This window comes from Rattus norvegicus, chromosome 17 (genome assembly GCF_021556685.1).
Source record: "Rattus norvegicus strain SHRSP/BbbUtx chromosome 17, alternate assembly SHRSP_T2T, whole genome shotgun sequence".
In the NCBI taxonomy this organism is placed as follows: domain Eukaryota; kingdom Metazoa; phylum Chordata; class Mammalia; order Rodentia; family Muridae; genus Rattus; species Rattus norvegicus.
The window spans coordinates 92,756,126-92,776,621 of NC_141550.1; the positions used below are offsets into that span (position 1 = coordinate 92,756,126).

General features: G+C 39.7%; 1 long non-coding RNA gene across 2 annotated transcripts in view; it reads left to right on the plus strand.

Annotated features, from left to right (window-relative positions):
- LOC148000325 (uncharacterized) overlaps positions 1–16,152 on the plus strand; it is a 69,454-nt gene extending 53,302 nt beyond the window's left edge. The window contains exons 4-5 of one of the 2 annotated variants that reach the window (XR_015641948.1): positions 12,841–13,153; positions 15,929–16,152. This is a non-coding gene — a long non-coding RNA (uncharacterized LOC148000325). The remainder of the gene's footprint in view (positions 1–12,840; positions 13,154–15,928) is intronic. The other variant, XR_015641949.1, reaches the window with a different exon arrangement.
- The last annotated feature ends 4,344 nt before the right edge of the window (positions 16,153–20,496 follow it).

Genomic DNA, 20,496 nt, shown 5'->3' on the forward strand with positions numbered 1-20,496 from the left:
GGGTTACTACAACTCTCTACACTAAGCACACCTATACAGCACACTCACAGGTGGTATACACCACTTAAAATAGTGATACAAGTCTTTCTATATAATTTTATTAGTATGAGCTGTCAGGTTAGCAACGGAATCAGATTTCGGGGAAGTGGAACTATAGACAGGTATAGAGAGATTTTATTTTCTTACACAACTGAGTTATGCTATGTGAATATGTTATTATATCAATCCTAGGGATGGTGTGAGACACTCACAACCACCTGTAACTCCAGACCCAGAAAACCTGACTCCCTCTTCTGACCTCCACAGAATGCATCTGGGATATGGTACTCAAGGCATATGAGGATGCAAATCTGTCATACATATGAAGTGAAAAAATAGAATACTCTAACATAGCAAACATAATTTAATAAAACGTGAAAGAGAAGATAATAAAAAACATGGAAATGTAAATGCATAACTGAAGGCAGCAAATACAGAAACCAAAGTCAAAAAGAGCAAGTTGAAGTGTCCAATTTGGAGAAACTCACTATGTCAGGGTCCAACAGCTCCTGAATGTCCAAGTCTAATTTCTGTTTCTTCAAACTCTAATTTCTTTCCAGCCAAGCAACAGCTTCTATACCTGTAAGGACAGAATGCAGCCTCAATCAGAGCTGTAAGTAGACAGGTGTCTATCCATTGTCACAGGGTTCCTTGGGAGGTTAGAGCAAAGAGCAGCCAACACTGTGGCTAGGCACGATCCATTGCTTCTCCTCTGCTTCTGTCTCCATGGACAGGAAGGCTAGTCTTGGTCATTGGAGCACTAGAGGGCAGGTTTGACTCAAGAGTCTGTCACCACTGTTACCCAGTGACCCATTTCTTCCTACTTGTACCCCTGCCCAAGGACCATAATTAACCCCAAATTGCACCACCTAATGGGAACAATGTTCAAACACTTAACACTCCATCTATAACAAGGACACTTTTGTCATTAATAATCAAACAAGGAATCCTGAGAATGACAATGGACGCCAGAGCTTTGGCACTCCAGTTTTTTATGGATTCTGATATTCAATGGCAAGTGGATGGACATTGCTTTGCTTTTCACATGGACCCCAGACTTCATAAGTTTGTAATAATTCATGTCCATATTCAATGTATTCTATTTACTTTTTAAATTCCGACAAGTGGTTGCCAAAGGATTGTATGTCATGACTACCTTGATTGTTGTGACAAAATGCTATTATTCATTGCACCCCTGGGCATGAGACTACCATTTGTGGGGCTGAGAGGAATATGACACCATTAATCCCATATTGCCTGCCCTCAGGCTTGAGACTTCTGACCAAGCTCAAGATCTAGAAACAGTGAGCTGATATGTTCCAAATGATCAAGTAAACACCCCTAAGCCAGGAACCTATAAACAACTGATATAGTAGATGCCGTGTTCTGAAACTCTGGGTCCTTCTGCTCTCAAACACAATGCCTTGTGTTTGACCTTCAAAACAACAGAAGTTGATTACTTGTGCATCAGGATGTTAGCAAGGCAAGGACAGGTACCCAACAAATTAATTATGTACCAAGGCTGCTTTCTAATTCTAACTGGCCCTGTGTATGTATTCCCAGAGGGTCCAGAAAAAGTATGAGATCAGTGTATCATTGTTAAAGGTGACATGTTGTGCCCTGTAGCAGTTTCCTGTGTATCCACATCTTACTGCTGTTGAATTGGGGTTGAAGGTTGAAGTAGGAATTGGCACAAAACAGTCAGATAGGAAAAATCTAGACTTGGGTAAGCTACCTGGACCCAGAGTGATGAGAGTCCCTCAGGGTCCTCTGACAGACATAGGACAAAGTTAAAGTCAGGATAGTCTCATAAAGATGAGCCCATGTTAATTATAAAATTTGTGAAAGTGGAGGAGGAAGATCATCACTTCAAGTAATCTTTGGCTACTCAGAAATGATGATTCCAGCCTGTGCTCCAGGAGCGTCTGTCTCATGGAACAAAAACACACATGCGAAATGAAAGAAAGAAGTGGCTGCTATGTATTTTTGCTTGATCCATGTTCCCAAACCTCTGGAAAGTAACTTTAGACCCATTGGGATTACACATGAGATTATGACATTAATGACAGAGGTGCAAGGGCTTTTATGAGCCATTTGCATATGTTTGAATGTATGCTGCTATCCCCTCTCACCACAACACATCAGTTTTACACATTAAAGGAATCTGACAGGACTCACTAAGAACCAACTCCATGACAGATGCCAAAGGAAATGGACTGCAGTTTAGCAGAGGTCAAGGAAGGACATTCCCTCTTGAAATGTTCATAGTCATGTAGAAGCACCACATGTGTACACATTGCACACAAAGCATTTCCTAGCAATGCTAAAAAGCTAAACCTCAAACAATGAAACGGAGGTACAGGTATGGTCCAGCCATGGGCTTCAAATTTCTACTTGTTAGGTCTCTAATCAGATGTTAGATTTTTTAATGTCCCAGGGAATACAACCCTCCTTCCTGAGCAATGTCATGGAAAGCAAAAAGGATCCTGAAAGGCTCTATGTTGCTTGACTATGAAGGTTCTGTTCTCCACTGCCATTCCACTAACAGATAAAAACTATAGGAATGGTGGAAGTAGTTTTATTCAAGCCTAGGTTTGGAAATTTGGAGAGACACATTGTTAATATAAAATTCCCTCTCTTTCTCTAAATGTTGTTTGAGTGAGTCCAGTGGAATGCTGGGCAGACATTTCCAGCACTAGTTACTTTTTTCCTGGATGTGTACTTTAAGCTGTTTTGCCAGCAAGTCTCAAAGGCCCATGCTTGTTCCTTTGCTTCAAGTTCATTATTGGCCCGACCTCCTGTGCCTGGTACCACACTAGCTTCAGAGTCACATTTGTTCTCCTGAAGATAGAAGATAGCAATTCAATGGAATGACAGCTGCCAACAGAATGACCCAGGTAAATGAAGGGTCATAGTATCATATGTCTCACTTTGGAAGGTTCTTCTTGGCAGTATAAAACTGGATCTTCTTAGACTTATATCTATTCTGTCCTTGAATTCTATTCAGCTACCTACTTTCATAGTTATCGTCAAAAAATTAGGATCTAAGCATTGCCTTGTAGCTTGCATAGGGTCATGAGTTTGCACTGCAAGGAAGATCCCAAGTTAACCGGCTAGGGGGAGGCTTCCTGCTAAATCACAGAGACCTGTTGGTGCCTTTTCTTAGTAGACCACCCAATGTAGCCTATCAGTCCTCTGAATAGGAGAACTTGAACAATTGGGGCAGTACTTGGAAAGAAAGGGAACAAACTAAAGGAAAAACTGAGGAACCTGAAAGGGACAAGCCAGGGAAAGTGTGATCATGGGAATATGGTCAAAGTTCATCATGTACATGTCTGGAAATGCCATTAGGAAATTGTTCATGCTGTGTAGTTATCATAAACTATTGTTCAAAATTAGTTCATTGAATAAATGCATGTAAAATATGACAATGTAAAATCGAGTGATAAATCAAATCAACAAAGAAAAATTCTCCTATTCAATACTCAAACAAAAATATACAGGAAGAGAGACTTAGTTTAAATACAGAAAACAAACAAGTCTAAAGTGAGACATAGGAATATAGAGGAAAACTCACTGTGTTCAGATTCAACAATTCATGAATATCCAAGTTCAGTGGCTAACTGAATAAATGCAATTGCTGTCCAACCAACCAACCAACCAACCAGCCAACCAACCAGCCAACCAAACCAACCAACTAACCCAGCCACCAACCAACAGCTAATGCCCTGTACAGACAAGATGTGTTTTCAGTAACTAAGGAAGTAAATGACCTCACAATGGTTCCTTTTGAGGTCAGAGCTGAAATGGACCAATGAGGGCTCGGCACAGTCCACTAGATTTCTTTATTTTCTGTCCTCCAGACAGGAAAGGATTAAGGTCAGTGAGGCAGTAGAGACTTGAGGAAGATGGTTACACCCAGTTAGCAGTCCCTATATCTCCTATGACCTACTTCTTTCTGCTAGGTTATGTTTTTCAGATTTTCTACAACCTCAGAAAACAGGGTCACATGCCAGAGACCAATGTTCAAGAACAGGATCCTCTCTTGTTAGTAGATATCCAAACCCCAATAAAGCCTCTTTCTACTTTAAAAAAAAGAGTGGTATCATATGAACTATAATAAACGATTCACAACTGATATCCAACACTGGTTTATGGACAGTGTATTAGTTTGCTTTATTGTTTGTAATATTATACAGTTCCGTACTTATGTAGAGCCATGACCTTATACTCAATGTCATCAATCAATTAAAAGGTTCCATGACCTTACCTAAACTCAATTCAGTTTTTTCCCAAATTACTCCAGCTTGCTTTCAATATGACACAAACTAATGGGCACACACTAACATTCATGTATTAGTCAATCGATAACCTGGTTCATTTTTCACTTAGACCCTAACATTCTGTAACAACTGTTGGTTTGTGGAAGCTATCGCATCTGCACTTGAGAAAAATGGATCTTTTTCTTGGACTCACATAAGAATAAAATATTAACTTCTCACTGACCCTGGCATACTTTGACCAAACTGCACTGTGACTACCATCCCTAGGGGTGAGACTTTCCCATGTTTTTCCCATAGTGTCTTCATCCAGTTTCTTACCAGACAGAAAGCTAGGATTGATAGTTTCTAAATGATAGAGAAAATAACTGATCAATAGTCATCTTAGAATCCTCAACCCCGAAGGCAGAGGCACACATGGTTTGTTAAACAAAACAAGCTTTTCCTCGCCAAGATTTGATAAATAGAACAAAAATTCTCAACCAAACACCAACCAAAAGTGTGAAGACATAAATGAAGATTGAGTGTACATTTCCAGGCTAAAGCAACTCCTCAAGTCTTCCCTGGGCAGGTTTGGGCCACTGGAGCTCCCTTGACCCCTTTTGTGATCTTAGTTCTGTATTGTGTTTGGAACACCTCTGGATTTAAAATCCTGGTACAGTTGTGTCTACCTCATTCCAAGTTCTTACTGGAAATGACAATGGAGATGTTAGTGTATTTGCTTGTATCAAACAAATGAGGAAGGACATTTTCCCTTGTCTTAATGCCTTTAATATTTGAACAAAATATATTATTTTTAAAAATGTTAATATTATCATCATTATTTTAAATAACATGTACATGTCTGTGCTTGTAGTTGTATGCAGACATGACTAGAGTTGGTGGTGGAAGCCACAGGTTTTACGTGTTTGTAGATCTGGAGTTAAAAGAGTTGGTTGTGAGACACACAGCATGGCTTCTGGCCACTGAACTCAACTCCTGTGCAGAAGCAGTGCCTTCTGTTAACCTGAGCTGTGTTCCATTCTTAATTTCAATTTTTATGATTGCAGTCATGGTTCCCCTTCTTGTCTACTGCATATTTCTTTTGTAGAAAATTATTTTATTTCTAATAGCTGGTAAATTTTATGAATAGGAGATATAAACATTTTTCTGTTTTATTTTACAAATTTAATATTCATCTGAATGTAAATTATATTTTTGTAGGTCTTCGAAGAAAACTTCCAATGAAAAGGACAATGTATGAAAAAAATTTATTTAATCATATTTAATAAGATAGAGTATAAAAGTTAAAGTAATATGGTGATTTTGAAATATAGTAGAAAACAAAAATTAAGAATCTTTTGTTATATTCAAATATTTCTTTTCAAAACATTTTCAAAATTCACCAATATCCTGCTAAGACTGAACCCACAGTGAACGTGGGGGAGGCGGCAAAGCGGGGAGGATGTGGAGGGGAACAACCATAAAGAAGGGGAGGAGGAGGAGGGGTTAGGGGATTGTTGGCCTGGAAACTGGGAAAGGGAATAACACTCGAAATGTAAATAAGAAATACTCAAGTTAATAAAAACAAAAATTGAAAAAAAAATGTCACCAATAGTAAAGGTGTCCTTCCTGTAAAAGTCAGGCTTTTCAGAAGCATCTGCATTGTTACTTATGTAAAACATGGTTATTTGTCTCTTCTCTATACTTTTGGTTTGGGGTACATATTATAAAGACATCTGATATAACTATAATTCATTTTATTGGTAAAGGAACAAGGAAATCATATGTTTGAGCTTACCAAACTCACATCATCATCTGAGGGAAACTCAGAGGATTGTGAGATGTTCAGTCATAACACTATTTTGCAACTTATTGAACAGCTCAGGAGGCCAACCTAAGGTTGGAGTTTTGCATGCAGCCTCTGTGTGTGCTATAGAGGAACATGAATTAGAGTATCACTCATGAAATATCAAAGAACAGAAAACTAGTCTCAGCAGGAGTTGCCAGCAAGCCTGAGCTTCAGTGAGAGAGCATGACAGTGTGGCTTTGGGGTTGTTGCATGAGACTCAGGGGTTACAACAAAATGCCACAGGCCAGTCAGCCAGGACATTAACTTGTGGGCTGTGCCTTTTGTTGCATCCTCATGTGGCTGGAGGATTGCAGCAGCTCTCTGGAGTGAGTTTGGTAAAGGGGGCTGAATCCAGACATGATGTCTTTGCAATGTGATGTGTTGAGGAGACACTCTGAGACTGCACCTGGTGTTTTCTTGGCTCCTCCTCTCTTTAACTTAGTTATCTTAAGATTGTCTTCTATACTCTTCAAAAAATATTTTATGCGTGTGTGTGTGTGTGTGTGTGTGTGTGTGTGTGTGTGTGTGTGTGTACACCTAGTTGTGAGCATTTGTTCGCATGCACAGTCTAGAGGAGGAGTTCGGGTGTCCTGCTCTATCATTATCCTGCTTATTCCTTTGAGATAGTGTCTGAACTTGAAGCTAGGTTGGCATGCCAGCACCAATATTTTGTCTGCTACTCTCAAGTCTTGGTTTAGAGGCACATATGCAGTCAGATGTGATTTTTATGGAGATTTAAACTCATGTCTATATTTGCCCAGCAAACACCTATATACACCGAGCTAGTTCCCTTAAGTCTGATTGTATGTAACTGGTTTTTTGTAGTTTGCTCTTTTTATATTTTTATTTTTTATTTTATTTTATTTTTACTGGATAATTTTTCTTTATTTTTCTTTTCTCTTCTAATTTTTTAATTGTACTTAGATTTCAAATGTTATTCTCTTTCCTGATATCATATTCATAATCCCCCATCCCATTTGCCCTCCCCCTTTTTCTATAATCTTGTTCCCCTCCCCAAACATCTACCTTTCCTGTCTCCCCGCCCTGAAATTCCACTGCAGTGGGAGGTCCAGACATGGCAGGACAAAGGTTTCTCCTCCCATTGGTACCCAACAAGGCCATGCTCGGCTACATATGCAGCTGGAGGCATGGGTCAGTCTATGTGTACTCTGTGGGTAGTGGATTACTCCCTAGGAGCTCTGGTTGGTTGGAATTGTTGTTATTTGGGGTTTTTGTTTTATGTTGGTACATCTTTTGGGAATATGGCCAAGAGAAATATAGCAGGGTCCTCAGATAGTCCAATTTTCAATTTTCTGAAGAACCTTCCCAGGGATTCCCAGAGAGGTTGTACCAGTTTAAAATCCCACCATCAATGGAGGAGTGTTCCTCTTTCTCTTCATCCTTGCCAGCATCTGCTGTCACCTGAGTTTTTTTTTTATCTTAGTCATTCTGACTGGTGTGAGGTGGAATCTCATGGTTGTTTCAATTTGCATTCCCTGGATGACTACAGATGTATGTTGAACATTTCTTTAGGTGCTTTTCCGACATTCAATATTCCCGAGCTGAGAATTCTTTGTTTAACACTGTACCCCATTTTTTTCATGGGTTCTCTGACTCACTGGAGTTTAACTTCTTGAGTTCTTTGTATATTTGTGATATTAGCCCTCTTTCAGTTGTAGGATTGGTAAAGATCTTTCCCAATCTGTTGGTTGCCTTTTTGTCCTAATGATAAAGTCCTTTGCCTTACAGAAGCTTTGTAGTTTTATGAGGTCCCATTTGTAGATTCTTGACCTTAGAGCATAAGCCATTGGTGATCTAGTCAGGAAAATTTCCCCAGTGCCCATGTGTTTCAGACTCTTCCCCACTTTTTTTCTATTGGTTTGAGTGTATCTGTTTTGATGAGGAGATCCTTGATCCACTTGGATTTAAGCTTTGTACAGGGTGATAAGAACGAATCTATTTGCATTCTTCTATACTGACATCAAGTTGAAATAGCACCATTTCTTGAAAATGCTATCTTTTTCCATTGAATGGCTTTAGCTCCTTTGTCAAAGATCAAGTGACCATAGGTGTGTGGGTGCATTTTTGGGTTTTCAATTAAATTCCACAGATCTATCTGTCTGTCTCTGTATAACTAACAAGCAGTTTTCATAACTACTGCTGTGTAATACTGCTGAAGTCAGGGATGGAGATTCCACCAGAAGGTCTTTTCTTTTATTGTTGAGAGTACTTTTAACTACCTTCATTCCTTTTTGTTTGTTTGGTTGGTTTGGTTTTGTTTGTTCTTGTTGTTATTCCAAACAAATATGCAAATTGCTCATACTGTCTCTATGAAGAATTCAGTTGGTATTTTGGAGAGTATATTGAATCTGTACATTGCGTTTGACAAAATGGCCATTTTTACCATATTAATTCTGCCAGTCCATGAGCTTGAGAGGTCTTTCCATCTTCTGAGATCTTCTTCAATTTCTTTCTTCAGAGACTGGAAGTTCTTGTCATACAGATCTTTCACTGTCTTGGTTAAAGTCACACCATGGTATTATGTATTATTTGGGAGTAATATGAAGGGTATCATTCCCTGATTTCTTTCTCAGCCTCTTTAACCTTTGAGTAGAGGATGGCTACTGATATCTTGGAGTTAATTTTATATCCAGACACTCTGCTCATTATCAGGCTTAGTAGTTTTCTGGTGGAACTCTTGTCATCACTTAAGTATACTATGATATCATCTGCAAATAGTGATATTTTGATTTCTTACTTTCAAATTTGTATCTCTTTGACCTTCTTTTGTTTTCTGATTATTCTGGCTTAGACTTCAAAAACTGTATTTAGTATTAAATAGCGAGAGAATGGGCAGCTTTTCTATTCCCTGATTTTAGTGGGACTGTTTAACATTTGTCTCCATTTAGTTTGAAGTTGGCTCTGGTTTCCTGTATATTGCTTTTACTGTGTTTAGGTATGGGCCTTGAATTCCTCATCTTTCAATACTTTTATTATGCAAGGGTATTGAATTTTATCAATTCCTTTCTCAGCATCTAATGATCATGTAGTGTTTATCTATGAGTTTTTTTATAAAGTGGATTATGTCGATGGACTTCCATTTATTGAACCATCCCTCTATTCCTGGGATGAAGTCTACTTCCTCATGATGGATGATCATTTTGATGTGTTCTTGGATCTGGTTGCTAGAATTTTATTGAGTATTTTTGTGTTGATATTCATTAGGGAATTTGGTCTATAATTCTCTTTCATTGTTGGGTCTTTCTGTGGTATAAGTAATTGTGGCTTCATAGAAGACATTTGTTGTGCTTTGTCTGTTTCTAATTTGTGGAATAGTTTGGAGAATATTGGTATGAGGTCTTCTATGAAAGTCTGATAGAATTCTGCATTAAACCCATCTTGTGGTGGGCTCTATTTGATTCGCAGACTATTAATCACTGGTTGTACTTCTTTAGGAGTTATGGGGTAATTTAGATGGTTTATCTGTTCATGGTTTAACCTTGGTACCTGATATTTGTCTAGAAAACTGTCCATTTCCTCCAGATTTTTAAGTTTTGTTGAATATAGGCTTTTTTTTAGTAGGACCTGATGATCCTTTTAATTTCCTCAGATTCTGTTGTTATGTCTCCCTTTTCATTTCTGATTTTGTTAATTTGGACACACTCTCTGTGCCCTCTGATTAGTCTGTCTAAGGGTTTATCTATCTTGTTGATTTTCACAGAGAACCAGCTCTTGGTTTTGTTGATTCTTCGTATAGACCTTTTTCCTTTCTACTTGGTTGATTTCAGCCCTGAGTTTGATTATTTCCTACCTTCTACTCCTCTTGGGTGCATTTGCTTCATTTTGTTTTAGAGCTTCCATGTGTGCTGTCAAGGAACTGATGTATGCTCTCCCCTGTCTTTTTCTCTTTTGCAGTCACTCACAGTTTTGAGTTTTCTTCTTCACACAGCTTACGTTGTGTCCCAAAGTTTGGATATGTTTTACTTTCATTTTCATTAAACTCTAAGACGTATTTAATTTCTTCATTTTTTTCCTTGACTAAGTTATACGTGAGTAGAGCGTTGTTCAACTTCCATGTATATGTGGGCGTTCTTTCGTTATTGTTGTTATTGCAAATCAGCCTTGGTCTGTGGGAACATGATGGAATGCATGGGACTATTTCTATCTTCCTGTATCTGTTCAGGCCTGTTCAGTGACTTATTATATCGTTAATTTTGGAAAAGGTTCCATGAGGTTCTGAGAAGAAGGTATAACCTTTTTTTAGGATATAATATTCTACAAATATCTGTTAAATCCATTATGTTCATAACGTCTGTTAGTTTCTCTACATCTCTGTTGAATTTCTGTTTCCACGATCGGTTATATTGTTCATTTTTGAGAAGATACCATGAGGTGCTGAGAAGTAGGTGTATCCTTTTGTTTTAGGATGAAATGTTCTATTAATATCTGTTAAGTACATTTGGGTCATAACTTCTGTTAATTTCTCTATGTCTCTGTTTAATTTCTATTTCCATGGTCTGTCCATTGATGAGAGAGCTGTGTTGAACCCTTCTACTATTATTGTGTGAGGTACAAGGTGTGATTTGACCTTTAGTAAGGTTTCTTTTATGAATATATATGCCCTTGCATTTGGAGCATAGATATTTAGGATTGAGAGTTTATCTTGGTGGATTTTTCCTTTGATGAATATGACGTTTTCTTTCTTATCTTTTTTAATGACTTTTGGTTTATGCAACATTAGAATGACTACTCTCACTGGCTTCCTTGGACCATTTGCTTGGAAAGTCGTTTTCCAGTCTTTTACTCTGGGGTAGGGTCAATATTTGTCTCTTAAGTGTGTTTCCTATGGAGCAAAATGCTGGGTACTCTTTAAGTATCCAATCTGTCAGTCTGTATCTTTTTATTGGAGAATTGAGTCCATTTTTGTAGAGAGATATTAAGGAATAGTGCTTGTTGCTTTCTGGTATTTTTGTATTTAGAGGTGGTATTATGTTTGTGTGTTTCTCTTCTTTATTTTGGTTGCAAAGAGATTAACTTTCTTGCTTTTCCTTGGGTGTGGTTTCCCTCATTGTGTTGGGCTTTTATACATAATATCCTTTGTAGGGCTGTATTTGTAGAAAGAGATTTTGTAAATTAGGTTTTGTCATGGAATATCTTGGATTCTTCTTCTATCTTAATTGAGAGTTTTGCTGGATATAATAGCCTGGGCTCACAGTTGTGTTCTCTTAGGTTCTGTATGACTTCTGTCCAGGAACTCTGACTCTCATAATCTCTGGTGAGTAGTCCAGAGTAATTCTTATAGGTCTGCCTTCATATGTTACTTGACCTTTTCCCCTTACTTCTTTGAAATTTCTTTCATTGTTTTCTGCATTTGGTATTTTGACGATTATGTAACAGGAGAAATTTCTTTTCTGTTACAGTCTGTTTGGAGTTCTGTATGTTTCTTGTATGTTTATGCGCATCTCTTTCTTTAGGTTAGGGAAGTTTTCTTCTATAATATGTTGAAGATATTTACTGGCCCTTTAAGGTTGGAGTCTTCTCTCTCTTTATACCTATATTCCTTAGGTTTGAGCTTCTCATTCTTCCATGGATTTCCTGTATGTTTTGGGCTGAGAACTTTCTGCTTTTTCCATTGTCTTTGACGGTTATTCTGATGTTTTCCATGGTATCTTCTGCCCCTGAGATTCTATCTTCTCTTCCTTGTATTCTGTTGGTGAATCTCCCATCTACAACTCCTAATCTCTTCCCTAGATCTTCTCTCTCCAGGGTTGTCTCTCTTTGTGCTTTCTTTATTGTTTCTATTTACATTTCTCACTCATGGATGGTTTTGTTTAATTCCTTCTACTGCTTGGTTGTGTTTTCCTGTAATTCTTTAAGGGATTTTTGTGTTTCCTCTTTAAGGGCTTGTACTTGTTTACCGATGTTGTCCTGTATTTCCTTAAGGGAGTTATTTCTGACCTTCTTTAAGTCCCCCATCGTCATGATAAAACGGGATTTAAAATCTAAGTCTTGCCTTTCCAGTGTGTTTGGATATCCAATATTTCCTTTGAAGGGAGAACTGGACTCTGATGATGCCAAGTAGTCTTAGTTTCTGTTGTTTGTCTTCCTGTGCTTACTTCTCATCATCAGTTTGTCTCTGAAGTTAGCTTGTCTTGCTGTTTCTGGCTGTGGCTTGATTCTCCTGTAGGCCCATGTGTCTGCACTCCTGTGGACCTCTTTTCCTGTTCACTTTCAGCCAGTTCCAAGAACAGAGTGTTCTGTTCTCAGGGTTGTAGTTGCTCCTGGCAGCTGATTTTCAGCTCTCAGGGAGGGCAGGAACTAGAAGTGTCGTGTCCCTGAATGCTCCTAGGTCCCTGTGTTCAGAGGGCACAGATGACACTAGGCATTTTCAAGTTCGGTCTGGAATGTTGCCAGAGAGTATACTCCTCAATTTCTCCCATTAGAAATTTTGTAACTAATTGCTAGATTGGTCAAGGAAGTTTAAGGTTGTTTAAAAATTAGGATAATACACAGGTTAAATTAAAAATGATAAAAAAGAGATATAAAAATTGTGGGAACACATTTGATATTTGGAGCCTAATTTTTTATTTATTTGTATATGTGTGTGTATGTATATATGAATATTTACTTCTATATATGAACAGAGTAATTTCAAAAGTAATATTATTCTTAATGCTTTCACAATTTTAGATGACCCCACTGAGTCCACACGTAGAAGCAGCTTGACCCTCAAGAAGTTCTGATGTATCCAGCATCACAGAATCACAGGCTCACAGGTCAACAGGCTTGCAGTAGGGACAGACTCCAGTGAGAGACAGCTAGACCAATCAAACCCAGAGATATACAGATGGCAGCACTCAAGCACAAGGACATAAGCAACAGAAACCGTTAATACTTTGCAACATCAGAACCCAGTTCTCCCATCACAGCAAGCCCTGCACCCCCCACACACCTAAAGGATCCAGATCTACATGCTCATCTTTGTCTATTCCACACACCATTTGTGAGTAAACTGCATACTTTTCAACCCGATTGTTCACCCTTTTTACTCTTGAATAATATTGTACGTACAGCTAAAGCGAAGAGCATTAACAATGTGATAGTCCAAACAGTAATGAAATAAAGAAAGAATATTAAAAGGAGTAAGGGGATAAAAGAATAAAAATAGAAACAAGTCTGGTAGCTGGGAATATTTAACCATCTACTCTTTGTATTACAAACTTCCATTATCCAAATTCAGTGCTTCAAAACCAAACGCATAAATGCTTCATGTTGTTAGGGTATCACTATGTGTATTTGGTTTTTTCAACTGTATTTTTTCTTGGATATTTTATGTATTTACATTTTAAATGTTACTCCCTTTCCCAGCCTCGGCCATCCCCTCCCCCTCCCTCTTATTCTATGAAGACGCTCCAATTCCCACCCACCCATTCCAAACTCAACACCGGCATTTCCCTACATTGAGGAAACAAGCCTTCACAGGACCAAGGGCTTCCCTTCCTATTGATGGGGACAATGCCATCCTCTGCTACATATGTGGCTGGAGTCATGGGTCCTTCCATGTGTACTCATTGGTTGCTGGTTTAGTCCTTGGGAGCTCTTGTGTGAGGTCTCATTGGATGATACTGTTGTTCTTCCTAAGGTGTTGCAAGCCGCTTCACCTACTTCTGTCTTTTCTCTAACTCCGTAATTGGGGTCCTATTGTTCAACCCAAAGGTTAGCCCATCTGTATCAGTCAGGCTCTGGCAGAGCGTCTCAAAGACACCCATATCTGTCTCTTGTCAGCAAGCACATCTTGTCATCAGCAATAGTGACTGGATTTAGAGGCTGAATATGGGAAGGATTCCCATGTGGGGCAGTCTCTGGATGACCTTTTCCTCAGTTCCTGATACACTCTATGTCCCTGTATGTCCTCCCATGAGTATTTTGCTCTCACTTTTATGAAGGAATGAAGATCACCATTTTGATCTTCCCACTTCTTGAGCTTCATATGGTTTGTGACTCGTTTCTAACATATTCTGAGCTTATGAGCTAATATCTATTTATCAGTGAGTGGTAACATGTGTGTTCTTTTGTGACTGGGTTACCTAACTCAGGATGATATTTTCTAGTTCCATTAATTTTCATAAGCATTTCATGTAGTCATTGTTTTTAAGAGCTGAGTAGTATTCCATTGTGTAAATGTACCAGATTATCTGTATCCATTTCTCTCATGAAGGACATCTGGCTTCGTTCCAGCTTCTGGGTATTATATAAATAAGACTGGTATGAACATAGTGGAGCATGTGTTCTTCTTATATTTTGGAACATCTTTTGGGTATATGCTCAGGAATGGTATGGCAGGGTCCTCAGGTAGTACTACGTCCATTTTTCTGAGGAATCTCCAGACTGATTTTTAGATTGGTTGTACCAGCTTGCAATCTCACCAACAATGGAGGAGTCTTTCTCTTTTTCAGCATCCTCAATGGGTACTTTTGCCACCTGAGTTTTTGATCTTAGCCATTCTAACTGGTATGAGGTGGAATCTCAGGATTGTTTTGATTAGCATTTCCTTGTTGACTAAGGCTGTTGAACATTTCCTTAGGTATTTCTCAGCCATTCAATATGCCTCAGGTGAGAATTCTTTTTTGAGCTCTGTACCCCATTTTTAATAGGGTTATTTGACTCTCTGGAGTCTAACTTCTTTAGTTCTTTGTATATGTTCAATATTTGCCCTCTATTGGATAGGATTGGTAAAGAACTTTTCCAAACATGTTGTTTGCTGTTTTGTCCTAATGACAGTGTCCTTTGCCTTACAGAAGCCTTGCAATTTTATGAGGTCCCATTTCTCATTTCCCGATCTTAGAGCAGAAGCCATTGGTATTCTGATCAGGAAACTTTTCCCAGTGCCCATGTGTTTGAGGCTCTTCCCCACTTTTTCTTTTATTAATTTGAGTGTATCTGGTTTTATGTGGAGGTCCTTGATCCCCCTGTATTTGAGCTTGGTACAGGGTGATATGAATGGATCGATTTGCACTCTTCTACATGGTGATCCCCAGTTGAACCAGTGCCATTTTTTGAAAGTGCTATATTGTTTCGTGTTTGATCATAGCAATAGAAACCAAACTAGGGCACGGTTCATTCAGGGTTAGAGGGTTATCCTAATGTTTACATTAGGATAGTCTATGAAATTTTTATTAACTCTAATGTGAAGTCTATGTAGTAATAGACATATGGCATGCTTCCTTAATCTGGTTCTAGCACCAGAGTTCTAAGTCTATTACCAAATATAAATGCTTGATATCTCTGGGCATTTCATTTTTTTCTATCCCAACTTAATTTAGGTATTACCCTTCTTATTCAAGTAATTTAAGAAATTCCTAGTGGATTCATTCTTGTAGTATATGGGTGTGAGTTAAAATATTACAGCTCCAAGAATTTCTTTCGTAGTATATATTGGTCACAAATATATAATGCCCAGGGGTTTTATTGATCCTCATACATAAATAATAGTTCTCCATAGTATTCATTGGAGGTTGGTTTCAGGCATCCCATGAATACCAAAAGCTATGAATATTAAAAATCCCTTCTAGAAAATGACGTATTTACATATAACATACATATAGCCTCTTATGTAAGTTAAACTATATTTAAGTTACTTGTAATATGTCAAAGAAATGCCTTATAAATAGTTGTTATGCTCTATTTTTTGAGAATAATCAGAAGGCAAGGCATAAATGTTCATCCTAGATGCAATTCTCACATATTTTCATTCTGATGTTGGCTGAATCCTCAACAGCAGAATTCATGGACAATTTTCAAGTCATGTCTATAGAAGAACTCGCTGGAGTCTTATGCCTTCAACATGAAAGCAACTGTTGAGGATGAGAAACTTCAAGGCAAGATAAATGATGAAGACAAACAGAAGATTCTTGACAAGTGCAATGAAATCATCAGCTGGCTGGATAAGAACCAGACTGCGTAGAAGGAAGAATTTGAGCATCAGCAGAAAGAACTGGAGAAGGTCTGCAACCCTCTCATCACCAAGTTGTACCAGAGTGCTGGTGGCAAGCCTGGAGGAATGCCTGGTGGCTTCCCTGGTGGAGGAGCTCCTCCATCTGGTGGTGGTTCTTCAGGCCCCACCATTGAAGAGGTGGATTAAGTCAAAGTAGAGGGTATAGCATTGTTCCACAGGGACCCAAAACAAGCAACATGGAATAATAAAACTATTTAAATTGGCACCAAAAAAATCTTTCCTTATTCATTAGAAAAACATACAGGATTAGAGAATCATACAGGAGATGAAGATGTAGACAGGTTCAAAAGGCTAGCACCGAGGAGTACAGATGCCATCCCTGTGGAAGCAAGACTTTCAGAAGCTTTGCCTTCCTGGGCTGAAATGTCTTCTGTACGTTCCCAGGGGGTGCTGCAGAGAACAGTGGTCATGGATGGTCACACAAAGGGGAAGATCCTTCTTAACCTCCAAGAGAGCTGGGAAACTCGATCATCTCATTTCCAGTTGCATCACTGTCCACTCCAGGCCCTTCAGTACATGTGATCACCCAGAGATTCCCCTGCCAGACCTAACTCTCAGGGACATATCCCTCTACAGCTACAGGAGGAAAGGAAGCAGGCCCTACTCCACCAAGGTCCTTCAAGTCTTGGGAACCCACATGTGCTCCCCCCACTGATGATGAGGCTTCAGTAGCCCCAGCACTCAGCCCAGCATCTTGGCTTTGATTCTCTGTAAACACAGTAAAGGCAAGACTCACCCTTCCTTGCCCATTCATAACCAAGTGCCCATGAGTCCCAGGGTGGGGTTCAAGTCCCAGGCAGGTGATGGGACAGCACACATATCTCTCAGTGTGCCTCCAGCTTTGGTCTAGAGCAGAGAGTGGTTTGGCATTGCTAGGTCCATGGCATTCTTGTTTCTTTGTGTGCACATGACAACATGAAGCAGAGGTTTGCTGCCATCTCAGAGAGGGCAATACTGTTTGCTGGTGGAGAAAGATGATTTGATATGTGCATAGAGCCTGCTCTGAACAAGTGCCACAGACAGCAATACCGTGGCTTCAAAGGGGAGGGAAATTATAAAGCAGGGACAATAGGGTTGATTTTTTAAAATTAGACTTGTTTGAAATCTTCGTTCAAACCAAATGAGATCTGCTTAGCTGCACACACGGAAGAGGCCAGAAGGAAAATAACTGTTCAGCCTCGGTTACTAATCCTGTCTTTAAAAGCATGCATTTTTGTAATGTACATGATTGGAAGGCAGGTGAGGCTAAGACTGCTTCATCAGGGCATCCTTGCCTGCTGAACTGGGAAAAGAAGAGACCTAGTAGACAGGACAGTACCCTCAGTCCCCGGGGAGGAGGCAAGTCCATCAGTGGTGACAGATGAGTCCCAGGTCACTGTGCTGGGCACATCCTGGTGACAGTAGACTCAGTCTCAGCCATGCCAGTGTTATAGTGCCTTTGTCTGCCAAGTCACAGAGAAAATTCATGCTTTTTCTTTCTGTCTTAGTTGGGTCCGCTTGGAAGGCTTGGAAGGCACCCAACCAAGCCAGACTCTGTGTCCTCCAGCAGGGGGCAGCACTACATAAGATTATTGTTTGAGATGGCCAGATTTCCACTATTATTACTAAGTATTATTACAGATTACAGTATTTCCCGTAGGTGGCTGCTTTGTACAGAGGTTATTTGTTTATTTGTTCTTAGAGGCACAGGTTGGACATCCCAGCAGAGCCCCGAGCCCTAACTAGTTAAAAGCTCATGGTGCTAATATTGCATGCTGTGTTTTTGTCTGCCCCTCTGGTGTGGGTCCCCAGGACTGTGTAATCTGTCTCTGTGTATATGGATGTCCAGTGTGGCTTTGGGACCTTCCCTTTCATTTGACTCTTCTCTACTGCACTCAAATAAAATGTATATTATATATGACCTCATTATAGACCTTTACAGGGGGAAAATTTGCTTAAAGAAAAATGCCTTTGGAAACATATTTAAGCAGATCTTGACACTTTACTAGGAAAACAACATCATTCCCAAGCAGCTCACCTTAATACGGGTGTCCAGGACCAAAAGTTCTTAAGCGTGAATATGATATGTTGGAGAAATGGCTCATTGGTTAAGATCTCATACTACTTTTGTTGAGGACATGTTCAGTTCCCAACACCCATGTCTAGCAACTCCAGCTCCAGGAGTTCCAATACCTAAGGTCTCTACAAACACCTATACTCATGGGCACATATCAGATAGAGATATGTAACTAAAAATGATCAGATATTTAAAACATGATGACCAAGCTTTCAGTAATTATTTAATCAGTTTAACATACAGTAACCTCCTTCTCCCTTGTCTCACCTTTGTGACGTTCCAGGGTATTTATGCTTCTGTAGACATCAATGACTGTAAGCTACCTTTCAATAAACTGATTTTGTACTGTAGCTGAGAATAATCCTTGGCTTTCTTTGGGCAACCCAGATCCAAGCCATCTTACATTTACAGTCAGAGTTAACTTGAAGAAATCTTTCAGTTCATCTCTCTGATGATTCTGTGCCCATGTTAGTTAAAAATTCTCACAAAGTAAAATGCTGGGGCCACATGAATTGGGATGAGCACACATGGCTTGCATGACATTTTGTTTTCTTCTTGAGGCATGGGCTCATATATCGAAGGCTGACCTCACACTCACTTTATTGCTAATGATAACTTTGAATTTCTGATCATCTACTTCTGCCCAAAAGTGCTTGAATTATAGACATGTAACATCACATTGGTACATGCTGGGAACAAACTCAGGCCTTTTGTCATGCTAGGCAAGGACTCTACCAACTGGGCTACATTCCAGACCATGCTTGACGTTATCTCTTAGAGACTTACTCTGTGTGTGTGTGTGTGTGTGTGTGTGTGTGTGTGTGTGTGTGTGTGTGTGTAGCTAGTGTTACATGCAGTCATGACTCACCCCATGTGAGGACTTGGAACTTAGCTTAAAAGCAGCAAGAGTTCTTAAGTGCTGAACCATCCCTCTAGCCCTGCTAGACAGTTTCAATCCAAGGCTAGAAATGCAAGTTCAGTGAACACTTACAAGCACAGCTGTGTTCTGGAGATGCATCGTGACCAGTTCAGATTCAAGACTGAAGGGCTGTGACAGTGATGGCTGAGATGATCAGCTGCCCCAGGCCAGTCATGAACAGTACTCACTCTGGAAATTTCTGGTGTATGTAAATTGTGTTTGGCTCGGTATGGTAGCACATCCCCCTCCCCCTACTCAGGAGGTGAATTCAGGAGGATCATGAGTTGAAGACCAGCCTCAGCTACATACCAAGTTTGAGGAGCCTCTGGGCTATGTGAAACCTTATATACCTAATCTCCATTAATCAGTTGTTTCTATCAGAGTATTTTTCATCTTAGTTCCTGGTGTAAAATCAGTAGCATTAGGAAGTTTTTTAGTTTTTGGGTTTTTTTTTTTCTACTGTGTTCAACTGGAGAGCATTGGAAGCCATCATTTTAGCTGCTGTGTCCAAACCATAGAGTCTGTCCCAATGCTTTAGGTAGAGCAGAGTTTCTACTGAACTGTGGACATAGGTAGAGAGGCAGGAGCTAACTCATGCCCTTCTACCTGGGCCTTCTGCTGTGCCTCTCCCCTTGCCTCTTCCAGGAAGACGAGTGTTTAGGAACAAGGGTATCTTTCTATCTTCTTAGCAGAGACAAAGAGTTGGAGTTCCTCCTCTCCCTTCTTTTCTCTGTGTCGGGGAAATGGCAGGCTCAGAGGTAGAAGGAACAGGATAGAGGTTCCCCTAGTCCAGTGCCTCTGAGGTGGCCACAAATTGGGCTGAAGTGACAAGTCTGCTTTGGTAGAGATGGAAATGAAGGGGCTTATCAAAAACATCTGGCTAGACAGTGTCAACAAGATATAGGTCAGCCTGGAAGATGTTCCTTTCATCCTCTGGGAGTTATGGGGTACATTGGAATGCTAGGGCTGGCATTTCCTAAGGCTCCATCATCCCTCTTTCTCTGAGCCTCACCTCCTGAGTTCCTTCGTACACAGTGATTTCCAGCACATTTCCCTGCATTTGTTTCTGCTCTAAGAAATAAGAGCTAAGCCAGATATGGTGGTCCAGCACTTGGAAGGCAGAGGCAGTCGATCAGGAATTCAGGGTCATCCTCTGCTACAGAGTGAGTGTGAAAGCATCTTGAGCTACAAGACCCTGTGAAAACAGCCAGATCATTCCATGGACAGCTTAATGAGAAAGTAGGCAACCAGTCAATTCTCTGAAATGTTTAGAGCCCGCCCCCTCTTTCTGCTGGGAGCCTAGATCATTGATGCTCACAACATCTGACTTTCCTACGAAGCTATTTATAAAAATAT